This window comes from Lytechinus pictus, chromosome 15, assembly GCF_037042905.1.
Source record: "Lytechinus pictus isolate F3 Inbred chromosome 15, Lp3.0, whole genome shotgun sequence".
In the NCBI taxonomy this organism is placed as follows: Eukaryota; Metazoa; Echinodermata; class Echinoidea; order Temnopleuroida; family Toxopneustidae; genus Lytechinus; species Lytechinus pictus.
The window spans coordinates 24,479,412-24,488,892 of NC_087259.1; positions in this window are offsets into that span (position 1 = coordinate 24,479,412).

Below are 9,481 nucleotides of genomic sequence, written 5' to 3' on the forward strand. Positions count from 1 at the left end.
TTTCTTTCCGTTTCTTTATTTCTTTCTTTTTCTCTTTTTCTCTTTTCCTCCCCCTCTTTTTTGTTGTTGGGGGGGGGGGGGGCAATGCCCCCTCGGCCCCCTTAAGTCCGCGCATGTGAGGGGGGAGGGGGGCTACGATCAAGAAAAAAGACGATAAAAAGGAAGGAAGGAAGGAGAAAGGGTAAAATGCAATACGATTCTATTTGTTGGATATTATTTCACTGAATTTACTTCACGCAATTATTTTCATTTTAAAAAGGCAAATTTTTTTGTGGCCGTTTTGAGCAGCGCCCCCTGGCTGCTACGTGCCTATACAAGAAGAATATTTAAACTATACTTTTTCCGTCTTTTCAACAAACTTCAAGACTTTCAATAATTTATATAAGGCCCACGTCAGCATGGGCGGAAATCTCTCCCCAAAGGTAAGGGGTGACCAGGGGCGAAAAAATTGACAAGCAAAAAAAAAGGAAACGGTTATCACCCAAAATGTAAGGTCATTTTGTCCAAAATAAATTTCAAAAGCAAAAAAAAAAAGTTATCACTATTAAAGGGGCTCTCAAAAGGGATGGGGGCACGAGCCGGCTTTCTTACGTCATAAGAGACCACAAATAGTATGGGGGACATTTTATATTGTGTCCCCCCTTTCCAAATGGTAGGGGGACGCGTTCCCCCTGGGATTTCCGCCCATGCACATCAGTGACGGATACATTTTTTCCATAAGGGGGGGGGGGGATTTTTGTTCAGAATAATTTGACAAGCAGAAAACAATATTCATTCCCAATTTAAAATGAACTAGGTCACCGTATACGCTGGTTTCGCCCCCACCCCAAAAAAAAAAGAAATCCAAAGTGTTCATAGTCCAATAAGGTTCGTTATTCCCAAGGTTCTTTCGTATGGAAAAAAATGTTCCGTTATTTCATACAAAGTATACATACATACACAGAAAAATGTGTCTTGAACATCGTTACCTCACGGCGAATGTGTGTGAGGATTGGTTGAAATTTGATGAAGTAGTTCGACCCAAGAAAGACGTTTTCCTAATTTTTGCCATAATATACCGTTACCATGGCAACATAATTTCCAGTATGCGAAAAATGTGTCTTGCACATATTTACCCCAAGACCAATGTTTGTTCCGAATATCATGAAAATTGATTTACAAATGAGGATCTGTTTATCTGACGGTCAATCGGATCGGGGTCGCCCTTGCCAGTTGCCACGAACCCGTCTCTGTGGTCTAGTGGTCTGTGGTCTAGTGGTTAAGGCACCGGCACCCGCGCCGCGGCGCGGGTTCGATTCCCGGCAAAGACATTTTTTCAGCAACACCAATTTTTCCAAAGGCAGATAGCTCTGGGACACCTTTAAGCTACGCCTGCCATTGTTCTCTTCATCCATTTCTTTCACAATAACGATATAGTCTAGATGATCGGTGCAAAAAATAGCAAGAATTGTTCAGATTATGGTAAAAGCATGAAATTTGGCTGACAGGTAGAGTAAATAGTGCTGAACATTTTTAGCAGGGGGTGCCAACCTGATCTCTTCTCGGTTGCTAGGTAACATATCTACCTTGGCAACCACAATTTTTGGGTTGTTATCTACATTTCAAAAACTATATTTTGACTTCTAAGCTCCCATTTTACAATCACATATCAAGAAACATTCTGACCATGTATAGCAACAGTTGCTAAACAACATATTTTCCATAGCAACTATAGATAATATTACTTAATACAACATCTATACATAATGTTTGAATGAAAGTGGGTAGTAGGTCAAGGTATGACTCTGGAGTAAAAAAATATATCAGATCCCTAAAAAGTTCAGGAGCAATCCAAATAGTTATAATAATGCCTGCATAGTAGGCCTGATTGTATCTAGGTAACAAACCTAATTCGATATACATAATTTTATTATTTTTTCATACTTTTTACTCACACATGACGAAGCTAACACACATACAAAAATCATCACTGGGTCATTGAATGTGCATTTATTAGATAGGATCTCTCTTGTTATGAAACTGAGACAGGGTATTGTAGTGGATGTAGCATGGAACACTCGGAAAGACACCGAACCTTGAGGGAAAAGGGAAGCTGAAATTTTATTGATATTAACTCGCTCCCAATTAAATGACAAACCTTCTTTGGAAGTAATTGCGAGTAGTGCGAAAGATATTGTATGTTTGATTTTGCCAGCGCCATAATGAGGCTGCAATGAATGGAAGGAATGCTCCCCAGGGAGTGGATATTGTGCACTTTTCGTGCGGGATTGAAATGAATCCAATGACTGGGGTAATAATATGCTGTAACGCGCTTTGAGCCATTCTGGGGAAAAGCGCTTTATAAAAATTGGCTATTATTATTATTATTATAAATGAACACGCACTTGTCTGTAATATTTTGATATTTTGTTGACTGACTTGAATATACATGTACAGTAGACATGAAACAGCCTCAAGAATCATTTCCTGTATATGCACTTTATAGCAAGGACAGTACACCTGAAACATCCTCAAGCATCATTGAATGTACGTGCACTACTTTTGAATAGGTAACGAAGCATGTACATTTGGTGATTATACAACAAAAATTTCTTGAGAGAAATCGTTATCTCTGTAATTGATGCTAATAACTAACGCTGCATCCTACAAATAAAAAAAGATGAGGTGGTAGAATGCAAGATATGTTGTTGTACCAAATCATCAAAAAGTATGGTTGGAAAATAGAAAGCAATGTAAAGGTGTTGGATACAATTTTAGCGAATGAATAGAACGTACATTTAATGTGTCGCAAATGCCTTCTCAGAGTTTGGCATATATTTAGACCAAAATTTAGGTCAAGACTGTCTGGATTAATTTAAAGGAAAAAACAAAACCACTGTGAAGCATGCATTATGCTCGACAAAGAATATTAGAGGCAACAGAGGAATACATCAAGAAAGTTATCATCATCTTCGGTGTAACAATGAATTGTTCATCAATCAGAGTGTAAGAGACATTTCTCCTTATATAGGACATTATATAAGGTGATAGCGCAATCAGCAAATTCATTTCCATCAGAGTTCTGAGTTGGACATGCAAAGATGTATTGGAGGTATATGGAAGGAAGAAGCATATCAGAACACCTTACTTAATGCTACTGTTCTGTGCCGGGGTTCTGTGGACGAGTATGGATCACGTCCAGCCAACCTGATATCACAAGTGCCTCACATATACGTAGGTGACAAAGTCAGCTGCACATATAGTACATCCTGCAAGATCTTTCAAGTAATGATCGATGAAGCTGCAGGATCCCTGCCAAAACACCTGCAATCGGAACTGACTGGTCAAAATCAACTTATGTAAGAGCTTTCAAGTCATGATAATTCCCGGAGCTGCAGGATCCAGGTCAACAAACCTGGAAACAGAACTGATGGTCGGTCCAAATCAACTCTTAGGAGATCTTTCACGTGATGATAAATCCTGGAGCTGAAGGATTGATCCAGGTCAAAAAACCTGGAAACAGAACGGACAGGTCAAAATCAACTTCTGCAGGACCGAGTCATGAGATAGATCAATAATATAGCTGCAGGATCCAGCCAACATGCCTAGAAACGGAACTGACCGGTCAAAATCAACTCTAGCAGGATCTTTCGCGTCATGATAGATCACAGAGCTGCAGGATTGATCCAAGTCAAAACACCTGGAGACGGTATGGACAAGTCAAAATCAACTCCTAATATAATCTTCATTGCAGGCTACGAATGGAGTGGGTAAACTAAGGCAAAGTGTGTTGGCTTTCAAGAGAACGGCTACTGTTAGCTAGAGATAAAGTGGCGAGATTTCGGTGTTTGAAATAATTTCAAACTTAGTTGACTCATTCAATTCTTGGTGGTCATTTTTTCATCTCTCCAAGATTAGAGATATTCAATTTGTAGCACCCATTACCTCCTGGTGAACTCTTGTAACTGTTCCTCTAACTGTTTTTCTCTTGTTTAATGTTGGTTTTGTGGAATTCTTTCCAAGGGCATTTTATAGAGTGTCCTAAAGGAGATTCATTGGGCAAATACATAGCCACAAATTTCTAGAATGTCAACGGTTTCTAGACTTTTAATTCTCGATAATACAAATTCGATCAATCCTACCTCCAATCACTCAGATAAGTAAACATGAGGTCTATTATCATTCAATGATAAATGTGTAACTAAATTATATAGTAATAACAGATATTAACAAAGTACCCTTTGCTATGAAAGACACCAAATCTAAATCGATGGTCGATCTTTTACATGTGTTTATGTTAATCCATAATAATTATGGTTTTCAAATGGGAAATATTGGTGTTAAGGCGAGTTTTTTAACATGCAGAAAGTATGGAAATATAAACCATATCATGAGGTAGTTTAATTTGTACAATATTTTACGTTTTTAAGCATCTATAGTACCTCTATGATTTACACACATCAATAATCTTACCATTCGGTTGCAACAGAAAACGTGTTACTTATATCATCTGGTATTTCGCATGATACATTGTTCCTGGGTTGTTGTGATTAATGTAGTAATGCCTTAATAGAAAAGATATGGTTCATATAAATTATGATCGTGAAAAATACCCTATAAGAATTGGTTACTGTGAAAAAATGTTACCTAGCAACTGTTGCTATGGTGCTTATTGGGTCTACCATAGGAAATATTCATGACATGATGAACTATGGGCCAGATTTAATTTCTGAGCTATTCTGAGTAAATCATATTGATCATATTCATCTGAGCAATGATAAACACTTTGTTGCAATGGAAAATAGTCTCTTAGCAACCGTTGGTATGAATAAATGGATTAAAACTGTTGTGATACAAAGGAACGTGCTTTAGGTTAAAATTCATGCAACACGTCGCTCATGAAAATGTTACTAAAGCCCAATAAAGCTCAGTTACTAAGGTAATTATGTTACCTAGCAACCGTTGCTATATTTGGCAAATTCACGTTGGCACCCCCTGCTAAAAATGTTTAGTACAACTTACTCTACCTTTGTGCCAATTTTCATGCTTTTACCATTTTCTGATCATTTTTTTCACCAATCACCTAGACTAATATTACATTTCGCGTGTTGGACACAGATGAGATAAAAGAGACAAAGAGGTAATGCATTGTAGTCCCAACAAGGTTTATTTCCAAGTCCAAATTTTCGACGCAAATCTCACGTCTTCGTCTGGGATACAAAGCTTACAGTGACAAGATATTGAAATAATAGATGCAGTCATGATTATGGTAGTCATGGAAACGCGCATGTTAAAAAAAGCATCACGTGTCGTCTTTAAAATACATTATTTTCGGCGAACAAAATGACAAAACAAAATAATATGTAATTATGTCGTGGCTTTATTAAATAGAAATGAACGCTTTTCCGAATCTGGTGTCACAATCACATAAGTATAAAAATGGATATGAATACCTCTGATTAGAGACTATTATATATATATATATATATATAATATATATATATATATATATATATATATATATATATATATATACTGTATATATGTATGTATATATATAACGATATTATATTCCGCGTGTTGGACACAGATGAGATAAAAGAGACAAAGAGGTAATGCATTAGTTCAACAAAGTTTATTTTCAAGTCCAAATTTTCGACGCAAACCTGACATCTTCGTCAGAGATACAAAGCTCACAGTGACAAGATATTGAAATAATATATGCATTCATGATTATGGTAGTCATGGGAACGCACAGGTTAAAAAAGCATCACCATCATAATGAAAGCATACTTGAGGCGCAGGCTGCAAATATTATTGCGTGAGGACATCATTTATGTCCTAATCACTTGCTAATGACGCAACCACAATCATGAAAGTACATGAAAAGAATAAGATAATGGATAAAGGCCTATATATCATGAAACTTTTGACAAGCCAAAAAAAAGGTTTTCAATTACAAATTAAGAATATTTCGTACCCGAAAAAATTTGACAAGCAAAAAAAAAAGAAAAAAAAAAAGAGGTTTTCAACCACAATTAAAAGATATTTCGTACCCGAAAAAAATTGACAAGCAAAAAAAAAAAGGTCTTCAATTTCAAAAGAGGTGGTACTCCTCTGTTTTAATGGCATTTTTACATTATAAAGGGGGGGGGCACGTGCCCCCCCCCCCCCTGGGTCCGCGCCTGAACTTCTCCAACCACACCTGCGATTCAAGCATTATTCTTTATTGCTTCCTCTGTAGCAAATGCCCACATGTAACATACATTGGAGAAACCAGTACTAAATTTAGGACAAGATTCAATAATCACAGGTCTACTATCCGACAACACGTACGCAATGGTTTCCCGGTAGCTGAGCACTTCAACTAAGAAAATCACTATCGATGATCTCAAAATAGTTCTTTTTGGAGGAGGTTATAAATCCGCGGAAAAAAGGAACTCGCTGAACATCGAGCCATTAGTCATAGCCGAAGTTTTCAGTATGGCCTAAACAAGGATCTGTCTTGGCTGGACAAAGTATTTTTATAAATAATTTCAGGAATATTAATATAAGTTTATTATTCTTGCTCTGCTCTCCTCCGTACATGTTAACACTTGATTTCAAGTGATTTTAGAGGTCATTGTCACCTCCTTTTATCGTAAATTAGTTTCATGATATATAGGCCTTTATCCATTATCTTATTCTTTTCATGCACTTTCATGATTGTGGTTGCGTCATTAGCAAGTGATTATGACATAACAATGGTGTCCTCACTTACGCAAAATATTTGCAGCCTGCGCCTCAAGTATGCTTTCATTATGATGGTGATGTTTTTAACCTGTGCGTTTCCATGACTACCATAATCATGAATGCATATATTATTTCAATATCTTGTCACTGTGAGCTTTGTATCCCTGACGAAGACTTCAGGTTTGCGTCGAAAATTTGGACTTGGAAATAAACTTTGTTGAACTACAATACATTACCTCTTTGTCTCTTTTATCTCATCTGTGTCCAACACGCGGAATGTAATATCGTTATATATATACATACATATATGACTATATACATATTTGACTACATACATATTTGACTACTATATTTGACTATATTTGACTATATTTGACTATATTTGACTACTATATACATATTTGACTACATACATATTTGACTATATACATACATATATATATATATATATTTTTGTGAAATTATACATGTACAACAGCTTTGGCAACTCTTTTATTTAAATATTTTGTGAAAGAAATGGATGAAGAGAACAATGGTAGGCGTAGCTTAAATCAAGGTTCCCCAGAGCTATCTACCCTTTGGAAAAATTGGTGATGCCGAAAAAATGTCTCTGCTAGGAATCGAACCCGGGCCCCCAGCTTATATATATATATATATATATATATATATATATATATATACACATATATACATATTCATATATATATATATGCATATATATATATATATGTACATATATATAACAAAATAATGCTGAAGATAATGCTTTGATTGCCAATAAATGTTTTATTGTTCACTCGAATTTTCGACCGTCGAAAATTCGAGTGAACAATAAAACATTTATTGGCAATCAAAGCATTATCTTCAGCATTATTTTGTTACCTTACAGAAGCCAATACGTGAAACTTTAAGATGTTTGTACATATATATATATATATATATATATGTACAAACATTATATATAATAGTCTCTAATCAGAGGTATTCATATCCATTTTTTATATTTATGTGATTGTGACACCAGATTCGGAAAAGTGTCCATTTCTATGTAATAAAGCCACGACAAAATTACTTTGTTTTGTCATTCTGTTCGCCGAAAATAATGTATTTTGAAGACGACACGGCGATTTAAAATGATTAGTCGGCGGAAAAAGCCTGGTCATGAAGGTGTTTTTAATTTGGAATGGCGCGGTTGGCGAGGTGATATACGTCACATGGCGCGCCAGACTGTATGTTTTATGCGCACAATGACAATTATTTGTACTGGGCGCAAGGAGCGTGCATGTTTTGGCAACCTGACGTAATTCGCTCTCTTTAGTCTCTTACCAGCATAGGCGGCGGAAGCGGGGGGACGGGGGGGGGGGGGGAGACCTGTCCCCCCTAAATTTGAGGTGGGGGTTTGTGTCGATAACCTTTTTTTTTTTTTTTTTTGCTTGTCAAATTTTTTTGTCGTCCCCCCTAAAATTTTTGGCTTCCGCCGCCAATGCTTACCAGGCATTATACCACAACTACTTTCATCCACCATGTCCACGGTACACATTCAGATCCAATTTATTAATAACGCGTCTGCCCGTCGAACCAAAGATCGTGGGTTCGAGTCCACCCCGGGCGGATGACTGAAGCCAGTGCGTTGTGTGTAAACGTCTCTCCCATGTTTCATAGATGCAGGCTATGTTACAATGGAAAACACTCCGTCCCTCGGATAGGACGTTAAATGGAGGCCCCGTGTAGAGGAGAGTCACCACCTTTGCACGTAAAGAACCCACTGCACTATTCGTATAAGAGTAGGGGGAAACCCCGGTGTAGTGGTCCACCTGCATTCCCCCCAATCAGTTATATCGGGAGGAGAGACCTGCGGGTCATAGTGATTCAGTTCGCTTTTCGCCTCCCAGGCACAGGTGACGCCAAACAAAATAATAATAATAATAATAATAATAATATATTTCAGTTTAATGAAACAATGTTGTCATTCTCCATTCAAATCCAGTGAACCTGCTATCCTTGAGAGCCCTGCATTCACTTAAAATTTATAATGAATTTAGAATATTCAAAAAACAATTTTAAAAATATGGCATTCTAATATTCCAATCCAATAGTTTAACTTTAAACACCAATAATAAAAGAAATACATATTAAGCATATTACATGATAGGGGTGAAGTGTGGGTGCATGCATTCGCTAAAAATATAAAAGAAAACAAAGATATGCCTTTTAAAACTATCGGAAGATCTAAAGTTTTAAAATCTCAGTCAGATTATTGAACAATTTTGGCGTCTGAAACTGAGTTTTTCATTTTGAAATCTGTTTTGCATCTGTTTTGCATTTGGAACAAACAATGGGCTGTTAAATGCCCAACTTATATGCATAGCAATACAGCATTACAAAATACGAACTCTTGGCTGATTCAAAGAATGAACCTGAAACATATTGAATTTCGATAGTTATCATCGGGGGCAGCCAATTTCGATGGAGGGGATGGGGGAGGCGACCTAATACTGTAACGCCATATTCCACTCAAATGAAAAATTCTCCCTCTTTTACTTTTACCTCCTTTATTCCCCGACTTTAAAAGAATCATATAGAGGTCGTCCCTGCCCCCCACCCTTTGCACCATCCCTGGTTAAAGTTTTACTTAATCATTAAGGTTGTTTACTTATTCAATTGAATATGAATCATTTTACGCGTATCAGACATCTGAGCTGGTAATACAAAACTGTATTGCCCTAGATTTCGTGAATATTGGGAAGATTGTTTGGTCTCTACTATGCGC